General features: G+C 39.0%; 2 long non-coding RNA genes across 2 annotated transcripts; one reads left to right on the forward strand and one right to left on the reverse strand.

The window, feature by feature from the left end:
- Positions 1-2,002: 2,002 nt before the first annotated feature.
- Positions 2,003-15,871, reverse strand: LOC116058382. The gene is made up of 3 exons (XR_004107025.2): positions 15,839-15,871; positions 14,627-14,743; positions 2,003-2,018 (listed from the first exon to the last, which is right to left on the reverse strand). It is a non-coding gene; the product is annotated as an uncharacterized LOC116058382 (long non-coding RNA).
- On the forward strand, positions 5,380-7,414 carry LOC116058384. The gene is made up of 2 exons (XR_004898511.1): positions 5,380-5,505; positions 7,337-7,414. It is a non-coding gene; the product is annotated as an uncharacterized LOC116058384 (long non-coding RNA).
- Positions 15,872-22,717: the final 6,846 nt, after the last annotated feature.

A 22,717-nucleotide genomic window follows, 5' to 3' on the forward strand; every position in this document is an offset into this window, starting at 1 on the left:
TGTAATTTAATTAACAATAACATTATCTAATGAGTGTGAAGAAAAATGGAATAAAGACATTGTAAAAAAAATTGGGAGTAGTGAATAAGTGAACATGGAAATGATGTTACATATGTTTAAAAAAAAATCTATATGATAAATAAATTTACTTTGTTTCAGCAACTTGTCTTACCATCTATGAAGCCGCCATGCCAGCCAGGCGAGGGGGATTTTGGACGCACGTTCAAACAAACTTAAACTTAATTCCAACGAAAATAGGATCTACTATCCTTCTAAATACAACTTAAATATCCTGTCCAACGGTGTATGTGTGGGTCAGTGTAGATGTAAAAGAAAAGCTTGAATCTTATTGACTTTGGTATTCGTGGTGTGGTGGTAAAAAACGATATCGCTCCCAACTGTGGCTGGCGTTTCTTCTGTAAGGCAGTCACCTACCAGGCCTCATTTCCTGTCTACCTATAAAGGGTTCCTGGTGGTGTCATAAGGCAAAGTAAAAGTGCCAGCAGGGGGAGGTAAGTTTCAATAAGATAAACTTAAGATGAAATAGGACCTAACATCCTTGGTGATGTTCCTAGTTCCATACATCCAGCTTTCTTCTGTATTTCTTCAGGTCTGGATGGCAGCTGACCCAATCTGATGTAACGTGACATCAGCATTTATGATCTCACAGTGGCAACATAACATGGCAGCATGATATCATTTGAACAGTTTATTGAGTTTATCATTTGTTGAAAATGAAGTGAGACAGCATTACTGACATAATAGAAATCTTTGGCATCAGTTACTAAATGTAAGCTCCCTGTGGGACATTTCAAGCGGGCCCCTCTGGTGACCACGGGGATCTCATGCGTTTAGTTCTTAGTTTGCTCATGAGTGGGACAACTTGGCCTCTGATGGAGTCAAAGATTTGTCTCACAACATTGTGATTGCAGAAAAAAACAAAAAAGAAGAAAAAAGAAACCAGAATTTGGCCAGAATAAGAAGAGCGAGCCATCATGACATCAGGGTCATTTAAGAGATCAGTGTCATGAACATGCAGCTGTTTCTAGTCCTAATTGTAGATATCTCAACCTCATTTTTACAGTCTATGGTTACATCTCATCAACTCTGAGCTTTCAGAAGATTTCCACCTCAGAGTTGGTGAATACCACGAGAGGAGGAAGTTCTTATGGACTCTTGTCAACATGCTAAATACGACCCCATCTGAGAGCAGCACTACCATCATCAATGTTGGCATTGTGAGATCATAAATGATGATGTGACATCATCAGTGAAATCATCATAAAGAGGATCCGTTACTCCCATCAGGTTGTTTTGGACAATGCAACACAGACGCAGACTCACCGTTCACCCTCCTATTCTAATAAAGGTATTTTTACAAAAAATGTTCTGTAATCATGGGATGACATCATGGGATGACATCATGGGATGACATCATGGGATGTCACAGAGACAACATTCCATGATGACAATTTCCTGTGACAAGATCAATGACACACTGGTGACGTAATAGAACCCTATGATGTCACTGTTGATTGAACAAAGTTTTTTGTTGATTTGTGACATCATCAGTGATGTCAGTCAGTGTTGATGTCAGTAGCCCAAGCATGACATGACAGTAGCCTCAGTTCCTTTAACCAATAATGTAATGTGTAATGTGCTACACAATAACATTATTACCTTTTATTCTAAATGTAATGAAAAATCCATAAAGACATTGTTAAAAAAAGATTTAAAAAATCGGTAGTAGTAGTATGATGTGTATGTTAAAAAAAAAAACAATCCTAATAATAATGTAACTTACGTGGTGGTGTTGGTAGTTCCAACCATCCAGCTGGTTTTGGTATTTCTTCAGGTCAGGATGTCAGCTGACCCAATCTGGGAAAAGATAAAGTGACATTAGTAATATACTATCTCTTGTATGTAACAGGTCCTATTTATAAACTCTCATGTCTATGTTCTGTGATGTCACTGATGACGTCACAGTTCATGTGACATCATCATTTCTGATCTCTGACCTCTGATGATCAATGATTTGTCTCCCAACATTGTGATTTCAGATATCAACAACTTCATTCTTCCTAGGACAGATGACGTCACTTTCCTCAATTATGTCGAGCTTCCAGTTTCAGATATCTACGTTATTCTTCTGATCCAGAATCAACATGATAGATTTATGCAATAGGAGATTTATTAGTTAGGACTCCACTTTTAGACTTCTACAGTCCAACTGTTGCTGGTCATAACTTTAATTTCAGATATTCAAAATGAAAAACATATCCCAACAATACATTAATGGATATCTGCAGTTGCATTATTTCTAGTCCTAATGGTAGATATCTCAACCTCATTTTTACAGTCTATGGTCACATCTCATCAACTCTGAGCTTTCAGAAGATTTCCACCTCAGAGTTGGTGAATACCACGAGAGGAGGAAGTTCTTATGGACTCTTGTCAACATGCTAAATACGACCCCATCTGAGAGCAGCACTACCATCATCAATGTTGGCATTGTGAGATCATAAATGATGATGTGACATCATCAGTGACATCACAGAACATTGTCTTGAATTATTTATTTTAATTAAAAATGAGAAACTAAATAAAAGATTACTTTTTCACTGTTCTATGGCTTAAAGAAGAGAAGAACTGAGGCTACTGTCATGTCATGCTTGGGCTACATGTTTATTAGCGTTGCCTAGCGTCTGCGTCTGACAACTCTCCTCCGTCTGTGGACATGGGAGGACCTGCGAGTCCTCCTACGTCTACCAATGTGTCTCACCTGTTCATCAGCCCTCATGTCACCTGTCCCTCTTTACCTCGTCTATTTAGTTTCTGTCCATCCTGTGTCTGGTGTCAGATCTTTGTCTGTTCTCCCTACGTCTCTCTGCTCCTTGTGTTCTGATTCCCTAGTCTTCAGATTTCTGTTGGTGGTTGTTGAACTCCTTTAGCCTTCCTGCCTCAGGACTCCCTTTGTTATAACCGTCTTCTTTAATAAATCCTCTACATCTTTCACTAAATCCTCCTTTCTGCACGTTTTGGGTTCAAGCCTGCGTCCCTAGAAGCGACAGTGCTCTAAAGCCAAGCGAAAAGTTCAAGCACTTTATTTATTTCTATATTATTATAAAAGTCATCAAATACATGTACAATAGTACTGAAATAATTTACAGGTCCCATGGCATGAGAATTTCACTTTATGAGGTTTTTAACATTAATACGCGTTCTCCCAGCCTGCCTATGGTCCCCCAGTGGCTAGAAATGGTGATAGGTGTAAACCCAGCCCTGGGTATCCTGCTCTGCCTTTGAGAAAATGAAAGCTCAGATGGACCAATCAGGAATCTGGTTACCTCCCGTTTATCTGCTTTGCCCGCCCAGAGAATTTGGTCCGCCCATGAGAAAGAGAGAGACATCATGGCTTGCAGACAAGCGAAGCATGGCAGTTGGTCAAGGCCACACCCCCACCCTCCACCTTGACCCCCCCCCCTCTCCTCCTCAATAGCATTTAAAGCTACAGACACAGAAATGGCACATCCTAAGGAAAGCTCATTGTGGGACTGGCTCTAGTGGCTGGAATTCTGGACCAAGGCTGAATTTAGGGAAAGAGACTTCAGATACAGTATTAGGGACCACTAAGGTCTATATAAAAGAGACTTCAGATATAGTATTAGGGACCACTAAGGTCTATATAAAGAGACTTCAGATATAGTATTAGGGACCACTAAGGTCTATATAAAGAGACTTCAGATACAGTATTAGAGGACCACTAAGGTCTATATAAAGAGACTTCAGATACAGTATTAGGGGACCACTAAGGCCTATATAAAGAGACTTCAGATACAGTATTAGGGGACCACTAAGGCCTATATAAAGAGACTTCAGATACAGTATTAGGGGACCACTAAGGCCTATATAAAGAGACTTCAGATACAGTATTAGGGGAACACTAAGGCCTATATAAAAGCATCCAAAAAGCAGCATGTCATAGGACCTTTAATTTCTAACTTGCAACTAAAGCCAAACTGAAAACAGGCAGCGATGCAACACATTCTCATCAACGTAGGATATTGTACCAAATTACAGTCTCGTTACAGTTTAGCCAACAAAAGTTGAGCTTCATGCGGCGACGACAGTTAAGTTTAGACTGCAAACAGTCTAGTTAAGAAACAGGATTGTGTTTTGGGGTTAAAACAGCGGTCCCCTTAAGTAGGATTCCTGGGACACGAACCACAATTAACCCTTTCTGGAAACTTTAAACTAAACTAGCAAACATTACTGTTTTCAGAAAAGTGAACCAGCCTCATTCTGAGAAACAGGAACTCAAAGAAGCATTTCGTCAATATGAAACCCTTCTATGAAAAACATTTTCAGACTTTCTACGTATTTGTTTTAACAGCTTCTTCTTAGTTTCAACACAGGATTGACCCGGTTTAACCAAATGTACTGAAAGCTTAGGGCCACTACTGAAATGTATCCCTGCTCTTCCTTCTTCAGTCAGGGACGTTGTTTGGCCAGACGCAAAAGTGGAGGAAGCCGTTCATCTGCACAAACTGCCATGACACAAAGCTGGTTAAAAATCAGACAGGTATCCCTCTAAGTGTACGCTATATTCAGAATATGTTCAGGGCTATACCTTGCTGTCAGACAGCCCTTTATGACCAGGAACTGAAGACATTATCTCTGCTCTCTTCAAAGACACCAGACTCCTTTAACAATAACAACAATTTAACCACTTAGAGCATGATGGGAGTTGCTGCCTCCATCGCTCAGTCAGTTAGTGGTATTGTGGGACTTTGGTGTTTTAAAGGCTTAGTTTGAATTCATTGGGCCATAATCTGAGGGGTTAGGAGAGAAACTACAGAAGAGGAGAGTAACCCAGGTTTACAGCTTCCAGATAAATTATATCTGTAGATTTGAAAATATTCAGTTTGACTTACAGGAAGTGCAACAAAACAGTCGCAGCAAGAGCTCGATATCATCCAGAACTTGGTTTATATTCACTTTAAACAACATCTTGTGTGTGTGTGTGTGTGTGTGTGTGTGTGTGTGTGTGTGTGTGTATGTGTGTGTGTGTTTGTGTGCGTGTATTACAGTATTGTGTTTCATAATATATAAAAGTATATTTTTTAATTTAAAACAGTATTTTTCAAAGTTAATGTTCCTCTATTATTGTAGCTCATCATTGACAGTAAGCTGCATCAGAACACCGTGTGAAAACATCTTAACTTCCTCTTTTGGTTTTTGACCGTCAGTAACATGTATTTAAATTAGGATCAGTGGGGGGGATGTCTGTTAACTTTAGAGATAACCTCTCTCTGTCGGAGAATATAAAACACAGATTATTTCATTTCTCAGTCTGAACATTCTTCAGATTCTTCATCGTGTCAGAGTTCTGCTCTTCATCTTCATCTTCTTCATCTTCTTCATCTTCAGACTTTGTGAAGTTCAGATTTTATATTTCTACATTTTTGGACCTTCGTACCTGAAACTTTCTCCACCAACTCTTCGGTAAGACTCGGACTCTTCTCCAACTTTATTATTTTATCATCTTCTTCAAAGGTTTTTCTGACGTATTTTCGACGATTGTTTTGTTGTTTTTTTTCAACATTTTTGTCACTTATTTAACATTTTCAATGTTTTTCTCAACGTTGGTTGGTGGTTTCCCCCCTAACAATTTAGTCACTTTTTTAACGTTTTGGGCACATTTTTTTTTACTTTTGTTGTTGTTATTAGGGTTATAAACATAAACAAAAATACAATTTACAGTAATGTTTTTGACATTTTGTCATTTTTTCGATTGTTTTCTAAAGAAGCTTGAAGATAACTGTGATGTAATCTAGTTAACTGTGATGTAATGTAGTTAACTGTGATGTAACGTAGTTAACTGTGATGTAATGTAGTGTGTTATGATGTGATATTCCAGGTATCTCTCCTGCTGCTGACTCTAGAACTCATCTCTCTCCTGTCATTCAGGTAAATATACTTTACATTATTATTCTCTCTCTAACACATTTAAACTTCTCTGATTGGTTTAGATTCTGATTCAGCTGGAAAGACGAAAACACAAAGGTTAGTTTTTATTTTCAGTTTGATGTTCTCAAACATTTCTCTGTCTGCCTTATTCTAACTGCATCAGGATGTTTATTTATGAGTTCTGCAGAAATCCATTCATAAAACTAAAAACATATGGTAGGTAAGGAGTCCAAATCTGGTTTCCCTTCAACTAAAAGTTCTGTTGTTGCTGCTCAGATTATTATTCTAAGTGCCTGACAACATTATGGGATGGATCCCTACAGAGATAGACCTTGTAGTTAAAGAGTAAGATTCTTTTAGTTTAACATCAAACAGCCCCGAAATCACCATCACCAAACTCCACCAGACTCCATGTAAATAATCAGGACTTTTAGCGTGTATAGAGCCAGCATATTTCCACCAGACTCCATGTAAATAATCAGGACTTTTAGCGTGTATAGAGCCAGCATATCTCCACCAGACTCCATGTAAATAATCAGGACTTTTAGCGTGTATAGAGCCAGCATATTTCCACCAGACTCCATGTAAATAATCTGGACTTTTAGCATGTATAGAGCCAGCATATTTCCACATGTAAATGGGTGAATTAAGGGTTTATTTCAACCAAACCAGAGTGGTGATTGTTGGAACAGTGGAAAGATGAACCAAGACGGCTTTTGATAGTTTGATTTAGTTTCTGTCCACTTTGAATGAAGTGTGTTTTACGATGATAAAAGTCCTGATTATTTACATGGAGTCTGGTGGGTTTGGTGGTTGGGATTTCGGTGCTGTGCACAAAATAAAACGCAAAAGGTTTTTTCCACTGTTCCGGTTAGGTATTTAATTTTATTATTTTCTCACCTTCTTCATCGTTTTTTTGACATTTGTTTTGTTGTTTTTTTCTTAGTTTTTTAACGTTTTGGTCGCATTTTCAATTTTTATTTTAATTTTTATTTTCAATTTTATTTTCAATTTTTGTTATTGGTGTTTGTTTTGTTTTTTTGGGCACTTCTTTCGACTTTTTTGTTGACAATTTATGTTACAAACATTAAAAAATGTTGTTTTTTGACATTTTGTCACTTTTTTGATGTGTTTTAAGTTTCACAGTTTCTTTGCAAAGTAAAGTCTCTAACAGCTTTTATATGATAATATAAAGAGATGTTAGATATGTCAGAGTAAAGTCTCTAACAGCTTTTATATGATAATATAAAGAGATGTTAGATATGTCAGAGTAAAGTCTCTAACAGCTTTTATATGATAATATAAAGAGATGTTAGATATGTCAGAGTAAAGTCTCTAACAGCTTTTCTAACTCTGTATTCTCCAGATCAACATGAAGATCTCTATCTTTGCTGGTGTTCTGCTGATCTCTGCTGCTCTGATCTCTGTGGACGGACAAACCTGGGATTGGTTTCAACATAAGCATATCAACGCTGGGATGACTTCTGGCCAGTGTACCATGGTGATAGCAGCCAGAGGAATCGTGGACCCACACGGGGGCTGTAAGGGTCTCAATACCTTCATTACAGGGAGTGTGAACAACATCCCATTCATCTGTAGTCCTGTAGGAGGAACACCATATTACGGTTATAGAATTAGCTATGCTACTTTCCCAATTGTTGACTGTTACCTGGTGAATCCAAATGCCGTTCCCCCCTACTGTCAGTACAACGGTGTAGGTCCTAACAACAGAAGAATTATAATCGCATGTAGGAACGGGCAACCTGTTCATTTTCATGGAAGTAGGGTTTAACAACCACCTGATGAACCAGAGTAATCTATTACTACCTGATGAACCAGAGTAATCTATTACTACAAGATGAACCAGAGTAATCTGTTACTACCTGATGAATCAGAGTAATCTATTACTACCTGATGAATCAGAGTAATCTGTTACTACCTGATGAATCAGAGTAATCTGTTACTACCTGATGAATAAATCCTGTTGAATAAAACAGTTCAACTCTTAACAACGTGTGGTCTCGTGTTTATTATTATTATTATTATTATTATTATTATTATTATTATTATGAGGAGCTATGAGCTGATTCATGACTCAGCACTTTCTCACATTAAAGCAGCTCAACGTGTTTTACAGTCTGACAGTCTCAGCTAAACACTAACGAGACATACAGCAGATTAATATGATCATATGAATAGAATAAAAACTATAAAATAGAATAAAAGCAGAACATTTCCATCAGAATATGTTAGAAACACTGAGGAGCTGAACTGGTTGGAGGCTGAAATGTGTGAGGAGAAGGTGAAGAGGTGAGGAAAGGGTTAAATAAGATGGAGCTACATTAGGTCATCCTGCAGAGATTAATGTTACTGGAGACTAACAGCAGCTAATGTTAGGGTTAAATAAGATGGAGCTACATTAGGTCATCCTGCAGAGATTAATGTTACTGGAGACTAACAGCAGCTAATGTTAGGGTTAAATAAGATGGAGCTACATTAGGTCATCCTGCAGAGATTAATGTTACTGGAGACTAACAGCAGCTAATGTTAGGGTTAAATAAGATGGAGCTACATTAGGTCATCCTGCAGAGATTAATGTTACTGGAGACTAACAGCAGCTAATGTGGTGACAAAAGTTATGATTTACATTCTACTGTCTTGTTAATATTAATACTGCTCGCTAGGGGTGTAGCAAAAAAATCTATTCATATTTTATTTATTTTTTCTGTTTTGTAATGGCGTGTATACCATAGCTGCCAACACTCCCGTGTTTCCTGGGTTTCTCCCGTCTTTAAGCCCTATCTCCTGTATATTACTTATATTCAGTCTAAATTAATATCTTTTGACTAAATACTTAGGTTTTAATGGAAACAAAAACAGGTAATATGACTGAAATCAGAGTAATGTACTAATAGTTAATAAATGTACAGAAAATACATGAATGAATAAATAAAATGAGACATTTTGTGGTGATACTTAAATACTGTGAATATTGCACAGAGTTTGGTTGGTGACTGATAAATCGTCCCTCTGAGATTTAGTGAAGTACAAGTAGAAGGTAGCAGAACATGGAAATACTCAAGTAAAGTACAAGTACCTTAAATGTGAATAATTGTACTAAGTTAATTTCCACCTCCGGTTTTTGGGAAATCTTTCACATCAAATCTAATCTTATCAAAACCTCCTGATTCCTTGACCAACCAAACTCTGTACAATTTTCTACGTATTTAAAGAGAGAAACCACAAATCTTTACCCAGCTGTCAGATTAATGTAGTAGAGTAAAAAATACAATATTTCAATCTGAGATGTAGTGAAGTACAAGTAGAAAAGAGCAGAACTCAAGTAAAGTACAAGTACCTCACACTAAGTATTACCCATCTTAGCTTCATTTTAAGGCTGCTTTTCATATTTGTTAGACTAACTATTATATATAAACAACAACATGTAATATGACAGTAATCAGAGTTATGTACCAATATTGGGTGATGAAATGTAAAATACATGAATGAATGAATAAAATGAGACATTTTGTGGTGTTACTTAAATACTCTGAAAATTGCACAGAGTTTGGTTGGTGACTGATAAATGTGGTGCAGTAAACTAAAACGTCCTGGAAATACTCAAGTAAAGTACAAATACCCTTACATTTTTTTCTTAAGTAAAGTACTTGAGTAAATGTACTTAATTACTTTCCATGTCACCAACCAAACTCTGTACAATATTCTGCTGATTTAAAGAAAGAATAAAAATCTTTACCCAGCTGTCAGATGAATGTAGTGGAGTAAAAAGTACAATATTTTCTTTTGAGTACAAGTACCTCAAATTTAAGTAAATGTACTTAGTTAATTTCCACTTCCTTCAAACAATGAAGCCGTTCATTTAAAGAAGAAACAAGTTGTTTATTTACAATATTTTTATTTATTTATTACTGAAGGGGGCCTGTGGCCCTTAGAGGGTCCTCAGAGTCCCTTAGAGGGTCCTCAGAGTCACTACAGGGGGTCCGGGGCCCTTGGAGGGTCCTCAGAGTCACTGCAGGGGGTCCGGGGCCCCTTAGAGGGTCCTCAGAGTCACTACAGGGGGTCCGGGGCCCCTAGAGGGTCCTCAGAGTCACTGTTAATAAACTCTCCATGTCTGTCTCTGGATGTGATTCTCAGTTCCCAGTGTTGGCCCTCAGTGACAGTGAGTTTGACCCCCCTGGTTTAGACATTATCAGTGTTGGGAGTAACGCGTTACAAAAGTAACGCAATTACAGTAATGTATTCCTTTTTGCTGTAACGCAGTAATATAACGCATTACTAATTAAATTTCGGTAATATTATACTCATTACAATCTCAGTAACGCGAGTTACAACGCATTTTAACACAACATTTAGTGGTGCATTGGTTTTTTTTAAGAATTCACCAACACCGCGACACATTTCTTCACAGGAAAAAAAAAAAGCCGTATTATTTTCCTGTCGCTGTATTCGATGGTTGAGATGACTGCAGAGACAGATACATTTGCGAGATGGATATTATTTTCAGGAGTTATTACGCTGCGTTGAAGTCAGCTGTCCTGTTTCTGTTCCCGTGGTCAGAACCAGAACCAGAGACGGTACGTCAGCATGTATGTCCCAACAGGTGACGGTACGGACAGCATGTATGTCCCAACAGGTGACGGTACGGACAGCATGTATGTCCCAACAGGTGACGGTACGTCAGCATGTATGTCCCAACAGGTGACGGTACGTCAGCATGTATGTCCCAACAGGTGACGGTACGGACAGCATGTATGTCCCAACAGGTGACGGTACGGACAGCATGTATGTCCCAACAGGTGACGGTACGGACAGCATGTATGTCCCAACAGGTGACGGTACGTCAGCATGTATGTCCCAACAGGTGACGGTACGGACAGCATGTATGTCCCAACAGGTGACAGTACGTCAGCGGCTGACAGATATAAACATGTCGGGAATTAATGTTGAGGCTTGCTACACGTAAATATCATTGCATTTTATCAGCCGTGGAGAGTAACTCTGCCTGTAGTGGAATGGCTTCGAATGACGACCAAAAGCGCTTGTCTTTTACTGTGACCATTTACTGTTCAATATGTTGCAGTTTTACAAACAACAAAGTGGACATGTTGCTTCTCAGTAAGCTAGCAAGAGTAGCTACACAACAGACAACTTCCTGTAGCCTACTTCAAAATAAAAGCACTTCTGTGACGGTTCGCAGTAAAACTAAATTACTGTTAAATAAGGTTGTGTAGGCTACCTTTTCACAAATCAGCTGTAAATCAAGTACTGTAAATAATGTTAATAGTGAGTTTTAATCACACTATAATTGAACATTTCTTTTATAGTGTTTTAAACTAAACAACATGAATTTCTTATTGAAGTGCTATAAACAAACATTTTACAACAATGCCATACTTTTGAGTATTTTCATTTTCTCCTACTTGCCTGTTATACGTTTTACTTATCTGTTTTGTATAGCTTTAGTTACTTTGCATATTTATATTAATTATACAAAATATGAATAATCTATGATGTATTAAAGTGGATAAAGACGAGACTTTATTGATCCGGTGGTGAAATTCACAAGCTAGCTGCCAAATCAAACTTCCCCTGTTATTTTGGTGAAAGTAACTCAAATGTAACGCATTACAATTCAGAGGCAGTAATATTGTAATATAACTAATTACTCTCAAATGACAGTAACTAGTAATCTATAATGTATTACATTTTGGAAGTAACTTGCCCATCACTGGACATTATAGTGTTATATCTACCGTATGTATGCATGGACTGCTGTCAGCCAGTAACTCCAAACATTTTACACCCCAGATTTGGGGATAATAACATGTAAGAGACTTGTCTCGTGTCTTGTGTTTTCTCTCTTAATGAAGAGAGATAAATGTGTATCTGTGAGGATGAGTTGAGGATTGTTCCACCAGATGGAGCCCTGACTCTCTTCACAGTTTATATTCTGACAGAAACAAGAACAGACTGAACACAAGTGGATCAGAAACTAAAATAATCTCTTCAACTTCAGCTCTCATCTCTAAATGGTTGATGGTTATGATGATTTTAATGTCTCCTGCTTGTTCATGGTTGTGTGTTACCAGTTCTCTGTGTCCTCTCTGTTTAGTTGTAGTTCTATCCTTGTTCATGGTTGTGTGTTACCAGTTCTCTGTGTCCTCTCTGTTTAGTTGTAGTTCTATCCTTGTTCATGGTTGTGTGTTACCAGTTCTCTGTGTCCTCTCTGTTTAGTTGTAGTTCTATCCTTGTGGATGTTTCATGCTTCAGTTTCCTCTTTTACTTTGTAGTGTCTGTTGTTCTTGTGTCGTGTCTTGTTCTACTTCCTGTCTTGTGTGTTTTCCCTCCTCTGTGATTGGCTGCTGTGTCCTGATGTGTCTCACCTGTTCATCAGCCCTCATGTCACCTGTCCCTCGTTACCTCGTCTATTTAGTTTCTGTCCATCCTGTGTCTGGTGTCAGATCTTTGTCTGTTCTCCCTACGTCTCTCTGCTCCTTGTGTTCTGATTCCCTAGTCTTCAGATTTCTGTTGGTGGTTGTTGAACTCCTTTAGCCTTCCTTCCTCAGGACTCCCGTTGTTATAACCGTCTTCTTTAATAAATCCTCTAAATCTTCCACTAAATCCTCCTTTCTGCACGTTTTGGGTCCAAGCCTGCGTCCCTAGACGTGACAGTGCTCTGCTCTGAAGCCGGGCTAATAGACAGAAAGACCTTCAGTTGGTCATTAATCAGAGATTGTAGGACCTGGGACAGACATGGCAGTTTGGACATTGGTCTAAAGTTGTTGAAATTGTTTTTATCACCTCCCGTTTGTAAGGATACAACACACGCTGTTTTCCAAATGCTGGGAACTATACCAGAGGAAATTGAAAATATGACTTATTTGCTCTGAGAGAAAATGTGCTGAGAGCTTAAATAAGACAAAGGGTCCAAATTGTCTCCAGTACATTTCTTGGGATGGATGGTAAGCAGAGCATCTGTAACTACACTAGCAGAGACAGGATGGAGGGTGAATGTCTGGCTGTGAGGAACAGTGAATTCATTGTCATCAGTTGGAAGGTTTCTAATTCCCCATTCTTTAAAAGGTGACCAGCAGCTTCATGGAGTTGGTACAGTGTGGAGACTCTGCCTTCTAGTTTCATGATTCTTTCAGCGAACCGTGCACAGTCAACACAACCGGACGGGGAAGAGAGGGAGCCATGGGTTGTACGTTAACTGTGGTGTCTGGGGAGCAGCGAGAGGAAGAGAGGAGGCCAGCACAAAGGTCCAGAGATGCCCAACAAGGTAAGGACAAGAAGAGGGCAAATGCAGCCATCAGGGAAGCCCCTGGCCCTAAGGCCTGGATATACTAGCTGCAGCCATCTTACCTACCCGTAGTTAAAAGCCAGTATATCTGGGCCTTCACACGCAGGGTCTCCGATTACAGAGCCAGCAGCGTTTATCAGGTTGTAGCCCGGTGGCCTCTCAGGAAAGACACAAAGCAGGAAAACTTACCGGCCAGGCCCAACAAGTGGGCCGGATGAGGAGATACAGCTTCAGACTGTTGTTGTCTGCAGCGTTGCACTGAGGTCTTCCAATCAGATGGTCCTGGATGTTCCCAGATCCAGGTTTAAAACTAAAGGTGGCCGAGCCTTTTCACCTGCTGCTCCAAACCTCTGGAATAGTTTACATATTCATATAAGAACTGCTCGGACCGCTAATAAGTTCTAGTCCTTGCTTCAGACAGAGGACTATTCCTTTTTCAGTTCAAGTTGAGCTTTGACACCTTGACCTTTTTCTACTGTTGGTTATATTGTATTGTGTATTGTTTGTGTATATTATTAATTTTGTTTTTGTTAGCTTGTTAAGCACTTTGGTCAACTATGGTTGGTTTTAAACGTGCTAAATTAATTCATTAAACAACTAATAGATGAAGAAAGCAGAATTTGGACTGAGCAAGACCAGCGAGCCATCATGACATCAGTGTCATCATGTAGTTCCTCTGATGAAGTCAATGATTTTTCACACAAATTAACACGCAATCAGCAGCAGTAGTTTGGTCTTGTGAATAATTAGTTTGAGACTTTATTAAGAAAAGTTATAATGTGCTACACAATAACATTATCACATTATATTCTAAGTGTAATGAAAAATCCATAAAAAAACGATAAAAAATCGGTGGTAGTGAAGAAGTGAACACGCAAATGATGTTGCGTATGTTTAAAAAATAAATTCTGAATAATAATTTAATTTACTTGTTGTTCGTAGTTCCATCCATCCAGCTGCTTTTGGTATTTCTTCAGGATGTCAGCTGACCTATCTGCAAAAACCAAATGATAATGAAATAAATAGATATTTTAAACTAATACAATACTAATATATTATCACTAAAGACATTGTTAAAACTAAAACTAAAAGTATGGAGTAGTGAATGAGTAAAAACATACATATACAACGTTATATAAGTTCTTATTGTCTCTTGTTGTGAACATGCTGAACCTGACCCCATCTGAAAGCAGCACTACCATCATCAATGTTGGCATTGTGAGATCATAAATGATGTGACATCATCAGTGACATCACAGAACATTGTCTTGAGAGTTTCTAACTAGGACCTGTTACTCCCATCAGGTTGTTTTTTAACAATGCCACGCAGACGCAGACACGCTGCTCGCCCCGTTGGTAGACGTAGGAGGACTCGCAGGTCCTCCCATGTCCACAGACGGAGGAGAGTTGTCAGACGCAGACGCTAGGCAACGCTAATAAACATGCAGTCTTAGGGCCCATCAAGTGTAATGATCTCATTCTTTTTTAAAGGTGTGTGGGTTCAACTATCAACACATGAGTCATCACAGGAAGTGGTGACATTGATAGTGGGAAATAATGTCCTATGCATATTCTTTCATGTCTTATATGATAGTAGTTGTTATTCTGGATTCATGGTAATGGGCTGTATGTGCAAGTGAAGACTAGTGAGAAAGGATGACAGCTGGACATTTGTGTATGAGATGCCAATTGTTACGTGTGTGTGTGTGTGTGTGTGTGTGTGTGTGTGTGTGTGTGTGTGAGTGTGTGTGTGTGTGTGTGTGTGTGTTTCTCTGCTGTCTTGTGTCCTGACCCAGGTACCACCCTCTCCATCTGATTGCGATCAGGTGGATTGATGTAAAGCTGCAGGGATGAAGGCAGACGGGCGGTGGGCCATATAGCCGAGCAGAGTTGTGTTGCTGTCGGTCGTGAATCAGAGCTGGGGGGTGCTTTAAATACCCGGCTTATTAATAATTGTTGCTCCCCTTTTCCCCTGGACACTACAACGGGGGACGTAACACCAATACTGCCTCAAATTGATCAGTTGACCTCTGACCTCAGACTACAGTAGATAGATGAGATGGACACCACCCTGCTGTGGTAGAAACAGGCTGTGGCAGCGTAACGTCTTCACTATATGAGAACAACGTTGGTATGTTCAAGAGATGTCATGAATATCTGTTTGTTCTGTATTCTAGAGAGAGAGAGAGAGAGAGAGAGAGAGAGAGAGAGAGAGAGAGAGAGAGAGAGAGACAGAGAGAGATAGAGAGAGAGAGAGAGAGAGAGACAGAGAGAGAGAGAGAGAGAGAGACAGAGAGAGAGAGAGAGAGAGAGAGACAGAGAGAGACAGAGAGAGAGAGAGAGACAGAGAGAGAGAGAGAGAGAGAGAGAGAGAGAGAGACAGAGAGAGAGAGAGAGAGAGAGAGACAGAGAGAGATAGAGAGAGAGACAGAGAGAGAGAGAGACAGAGAGAGAGAGACAGAGAGAGAGACAGAGAGAGAGATAGAGAGAGAGAGAGAGAGACACGTTGCAGTACTCTCTCTCCCAGTAAACTGTAAACTGTACTTTAGAAGATCGTGAGTCCGTCTCATCTGTTGTCTGATCATGTCTCTCATCATAAATATAATTTCCTTATTAAACTGATTCTCAAGACTTCCTGACATTTGCAGTAAAAAATGAGGTTGAGATATCTACAATTATGACTAGAAACAATGCAATACATATCCACAAATGTATTGTTGGGATATGTTTTTCATTTTGAATATCTGAAATTAAAGTTATGACCAGCAACAGTTGGACTGTAGAAGTCTAAAAATGGAGTTCTAACTAATAAATCTCCTATTGCATAAATCTATCATGTTGATTCTGGATCAGAAGAATAACGTAGATATCTGAAACTGAAAGCTCGACATAATTGAGGAAAGTGACGTCATCTGTCCTAGGAAGAATGAAGTTGTTGATATCTGAAATCACAATGTTGGGAGACAAATCATTGATCATCAGAGGTCAGAGATCAGAAATGATGATGTCACATGAACTGTGACGTCATCAGTGACATCACAGAACATAGACATGAGAGTTTATAAATAGGACCTGTTACATACCAGAGATAGTATATTACTAATCTCACTTTATCTTTTCCCAGATTGGGTCAGCTGACATCCTGACCTGAAGAAATACCAAAACCAGCTGGATGGTTGGAACTACCAACACCACCACGTAAGTTACATTATTATTAGGATTGTTTTTTTTTAACATACACATCATACTACTACTACTGATTTTTTAAATCTTTTTTTAACAATGTCTTCATGGATTTTTCATTACATTTAGAATAAAAGGTAATAATGTTATTGTGTAGCACATTACACATTACATTATTGGTTAAAGGAACTGAGGCTACTGTCATGTCATGCTTGGGCTACATGTTTATTAGCGTTGCCTAGCGTCTGACTGACATCACTGTTGATGTCACAAATCAACAAAAAACTTTGTTCAATTAACAGTGACATCATAGGGTTCTATTATGTCACCAGTGTGTCATTGATCTTGTCACAGGAAATTGACATCATGGAATGTTGTCTCTGTGACATCCCATGATGTCATCCCATGATGTCATCCCATGATGTCATTCCATGATTACAGAACATTTTTTGTAAAAATACCTTTATTAGAATAGGAGGGTGAACGGTGAGTCTGCGTCTGTGTTGCATTGTCCAAAACAACCTGATGGGAGTAACGGATCCTCTTTATGATGATGTCACTGATGATGTCACATCATCATTTATGATCTCACAATGCCAACATTGATGATGGTAGTGCTGCTCTCAGATGGGGTCGTATTTAGCATGTTGACAAGAGTCCATAAGAACTTCCTCCTCTCGTGGTATTCACCAACTCTGAGGTGGAAATCTTCTGAAAGCTCAGAGTTGATGAGATGTGACCATAGACTGTAAAAATGAGGTTGAGATATCTACAATTAGGACTAGAAACAGCTGCATGTTCATGACACTGATCTCTTAAATGACCCTGATGTCATGATGGCTCGCTCTTCTTATTCTGGCCAAATTCTGGTTTCTTTTTTCTTCTTTTTTGTTTTTTCTTCTTTTTTGTTTTTTCTTCTTTTTTGTTTTTTCTGCAATCACGATGTTGTGAGACAAATCTTTGACTCCATCAGAGGCCAAGTTGTCCCACTCATGAGCAAACTAAGAACTAAACGCATGAGATCCCCGTGGTCACCAGAGGGGCCCGCTTGAAATGTCCCACAGGGAGCTTACATTTAGTAACTGATGCCAAAGATTTCTATTATGTCAGTGATGCTGTCTCACTTCATTTTCAACAAATGATAAACTCAATAAACTGTTCAAGTGATATCATGCCGTCATGTTATGTTGCCACTGTGAGATCATAAATGCTGATGTCACGTTACATCAGATTGGGTCAGCTGCCATCCAGACCTGAAGAAATACAGAAGAAAGCTGGATGTATGGAACTAGGAACATCACCAAGTATGTTAGGTCCTATTTCATCTTAAGTTTATCTTATTGAAATTTACCTCCCCCTGCTGGCACTTTTACTTTGCCTTATGACACCACCAGGAACCCTTTATAGGTAGACAGGAAATGAGGCCTGGTAGGTGACCGCCTTACAGAAGAAACGCCAGCCACAGTTGGGAGCGATATTGTTTTTTACCACCAAACCACGAATACCAAAGTCAATAAGATTCAAGCTTTTCGTTTACATCTACACTGACCCACACATACACCGTTGGACAGGATATTTAAGTTGTATTTAGAAGGATAGTAGATCCTATTTTCGTTGGAATTAAGTTTAAGTTTGTTTGAACGTGCGTCCAAAATCCCCCTCGCCTGGCTGGGGTGGCGGCTTCATAGATGGTAAGACAAGTTGCTGAAACAAAGTAAATTTATTTATCATATAGATTTTTTTTTTAAACATATGTAACATCATTTCCATGTTCACTTATTCACTACTCCCAATTTTTTTTACAATGTCTTTATTCCATTTTTCTTCACACTCATTAGATAATGTTATTGTTAAGAACATTACATTAAAATAAGGACTTTTGATTGGCAAGTCTCAAGCTACAGACATGGAACCCCTTCTCTTCTCTGCTTCTCTTCATAGTCATCAGATTCATCTACCAACCCTTATAGAGCTGGGTCCTGTTTGCCTTGGACCAGCTCTTAGTTCTGCTGTTATAGGTCTAGACTGCTGGGGGACTTCCTTTGACACACTGAGCTCCTCTCTCTCCTCTCTCTTTCCATCTGTGTGCATCCATGTCCCAGTTATGCTTGTCACCAACTTAGCTCCGTGGAGCTTATTCCCCGGAGTCCTTATGTTTTCTCAATTCACATTCTTCCTTAGATTGGGGTGGCTCCTAAATCATGGTTGCAGCTGCTGCTGTGGTCCTGCTCGGAGCCCTGCTACGCCCCACTACACCCTACTACTGCTACAACTGTTATTTCTAGTCATATTTCCATTATTTTTATTGTTTCTATAACTGTCAATGTTCATCATACCAACTGCTAAAACTATTATGGATCATAGTTCTCTATCTGTATATCTGTCACTGTCTGTGTCCCAACCGGCAGATGCCCGCCCCCAAGAGTGTGTGTGTGTGTGTGTGTGTGTGTAATACTTCAATTCCTAATTAATTCGTTAGTCACCAGGTGTATTTTGTGTGAACTAAATACACCTAAAAATGCATATTTGAAAATAGCATATTTGAGGGCTGTTAAATAGTTTCATTTAATGATGGGCAAACTTCATTTGTGATGTAAGTTGTGATTAACGCTGACGAGCCACCTGTCTGTGGGCGTAGTTAATAACAGTCCTCATGCACACAGCTGATTGCAGTTGCAGTGTGAGAGCCATGAGAAGCAGCAGAACGTCTCTCGTCTCTTCCTTCGCTGCTATGTAAATGGGGTTCACAACGAGTAGCCGCTGTAACATGCTGCTCTGCCAACAACAGCTTTGTAAAATGGAGTTGGCATGAAGTAAAAGACACAGAACCAACAACATTTTTCCCCAACAGTTGTATTGGTCTTAAAGCCCTTGGTACACATTTCTCTCTATATATATTATTTGATTGTGCACAAAGTATTTTACGGCTTTCCAGTCTTTCATTGTCCAGTCTTATTTTCATGTAAGCTTCTTTGACAGTCTACTTTTCCAGGGACCTTCATTTCATTCAGGAAGTCCTTGAAATGTTGTTCTGGTTTCTCTCTCAGACTGTGACCAGGGCCTTCTTCATTTCTCTATACATAAAAGAAAGAAAGCAAGTGAATACATGGATGAATGAAAATCACTATCCATCAATTTTGGTCAACAAATGTCAAGAGTCCTCCATGTATACACCATTCTTTGGAGTCTTAGGAAAAACTCACCCTTTTGATGGCAACGAGTTTTTTATGAGCCCAGTTTTCTTCCTTGAGGTAGCAGCCCTGTGATCTGAACGTCACCCTCTGAGTTTCCTGAAACCACATTGATGCTATTCAATTTACACTTCTCTCCCAGTGAAATGATAAGCATGTCAGACTTCACCACTTGAGTTACAGTGTCGTATGTCATGTCTTCAAGAACTTTCTTAAGTCTGCTGGAAAATGCATTGTCCGTGGGCAACATCAAGGAACTACTTGCCTGAACTCTTCTTTTTACTGGTCCATCCTTGTTGACTTGTTGTTTGCAACGCTTTTGATGCCTCCAAAGATCTGTTTTGACGTACATAGCAAAGCAAAACTTACAAGGCTGATAGTCTCTTGCTGTTGATGGAAAGGTTGCTTGTCTTTTTGGTATGATCTGTCCTTCCCCAGAGGACAGGACAGAACAGTTATGCTGGTAGTTTCCCATGTTTCTTATTTTGCTGAAAGCAAGATGTTGCATGTGTGTTCCTTTCCTCATTGCAATGGCCTTAGCCACGTCAACTTTGGTAGAATGCTTCTGCTTCAGATGTCTTGTGATTTTAGCATAAGGCTTCTCACAGTAAAGGCAGTAGTTCTTCTTGTCATAGATTCTCTGATGTTTGGAGTTTGAGGACATTTTCACTTTGATATTGTCTGCCATTGCCTTTGGGGTTTTTGAAGGGGGTTTTCCTTGGATTATTTCCTTTGCTGCTGCTACTTCTTCTGCCTGTTTTTCTTCTTCTTCATCTGACATGTCCAGGGAAATGGAAAGTTCTTGCTCGGTGGTCTGAAATAAAGGAGCATAATATATTTATTAATTTGCAAATAAAAACAGAATACATTTCTAACTGAAATCCTTTTTTCCTTACAGTTATCATATGCATTGTTCACCACCTCTGGTTATGTAATGAAACCCTAATTACCATTTCACACAGAGATGATTCCTCTTCAGTGGAAGAAGATGTATCCATCAGGTCATTGGCATTAATCTCTGGCTGATCACCGACAATACTTCTTGAGATGTCCATTTCATCTGCTGTTTGGGGACAGCAATTTGCTGTAGACGTTCTGTCCTGTAACAAAGAAGAAAAAAAAACATTGCAGCAATCCAAACATCAAGTGCCTGATTTGTGTCATTTTCTGACATGTGTTCATGTTTATGTTGCCGCCATGCCTCATTGTATGTATTTGAGACTTCCAGATATATTTTAAAATTAGGTCAAAACATGCAGGTGTTAGATGTACAATGAAAATAGGGGTGGTCAATATGGAAATAATCTTGTTAATCTTGTAATATAAAACTATTTCTGTAAATTCCATAGTAGTAAACATATGCATTAATCCACAATGACATACAAGACATTCTATTAGATATAGGGTATAGATTTCCTCTCTGCATTATCAATGTTTTTAGGTTATTTTGGTGCACAACATTGAGATGACTTACTTTATTTCTATTCTCATTGCCAGATATGTTTGTGGGTCCAGTATAATCAGGCTGATGTGTGAAACCTGTAAATACATTAGAATAACATGCAGCATTTCAATAGAAGGGATTTGAGTATAACACTTTTCCAATCCATAAAACTTTATATTAATTTCAAAAAAAATATGGGTTACACTTTACTTGAAGGTATCTACATAAGAGTGACATGACACTGTCATGAATGTGTCATAAACATTAAAAAACAAGTCACAAACGTTGATGACATAACGCTTCTGTCGTTTTTTTGTCATTTGACAAGTTATGGTTAGGGTTAGGTTTGAGTTAAAACACAACACCGGAATGGAGGCTGGGAGGGGCACGGGCACAAGGAGAGAGAGAGAGAGAGAGAGAGAGAGAGAGAGAGAGAGAGACAGAGAGAGAGAGAGAGAGGGAGAGAGAGAGAGAGAGAGAGAGAGAGAGAGAGACAGAGAGAGAGAGAGGGAGAGAGAGAGAGATGAAAATAAATGGTTGAGTTATGGTTAGTTAGGGTTCATGTGTAATGACAGTGTCATGACACTCTTATGTAGATTCCTTCCAGTAAAGTGTTATCAGAATATGTAACCTTATACATTATATCTATGATGTGAAGAGAGTTATTATTGGCCCTTACATGTGAGAGCCTCAAGGCATTCTTCAATGTTGGGACGTTCTTCCAAAGATCTACTTATCATGCTGGTAATAATATCGGTTTGAGTCGTCCATCTTTCTTCACATTGAAGAGTGAAGTTGCCAGTTCTGACATTTTGAGATAGGCCAACTGGATCATTGGAGTATGGTGTCCTGGTTTGATAGGGATGTTGCCCATCGGTCAGGATGTAATGCACCAAGCAACCAGCTACCTAAAATATAATGGATCATTTAAAAGAATGGTCACTCACAGTCACTAAAAGCCTCATTGTGGGAACCCACTGTTCATTACCTAACTAGCAAAACTGGACAGAAGAAAAAAATATTTTTCAGAAATTCAAACTCATAGTAGTAGTGTACGAAAATACAATAATAATGTACATTTAAATAAACACTTTCAAGCTCAACTTACTTGGATATCAGATTCCTTTCTGTACTTGTATTTTAGGCCTCCAACATCCTCATAACTGGACCAAGAAAAAGATCCAGCCATTTGTGCAAGATCCAGTTTTCTGCTTGCACCAAAGTCGGCGATGTACAGTTTATTGTTCATATCTGTAGAATAAGTAAAGAATGCTTCTTAATCATACATATCAATTAAAACAGCATCCACACAATTACATGAAAACTATCAAAATGCATATTACAGGCTGTTTCATGCATAGTTTATTACCAAACAAAATATTTTCAGGCTTCAGGTCTCTGTGCAAGATTCCATGTGAGTGAAGTTCCTTCAGTCCCAGCAATAACTCCTGGCATATCCCCAGCCTTCGATGCTCGGTCAGGCTTTGTCTCTCAGGAAAATCCTTGTTTTCAATCAGTTGGCTCAAACTGTATTCACAGAGAGGGGTGACGAAATAGGCAAAGTAGGTGTCTTCCAACACGGCGAGTGGTTGTAAAAGATGCTCT

This window comes from Sander lucioperca, chromosome 10 (genome assembly GCF_008315115.2).
Source record: "Sander lucioperca isolate FBNREF2018 chromosome 10, SLUC_FBN_1.2, whole genome shotgun sequence".
NCBI classification, from domain to species: Eukaryota; Metazoa; Chordata; class Actinopteri; order Perciformes; family Percidae; genus Sander; species Sander lucioperca.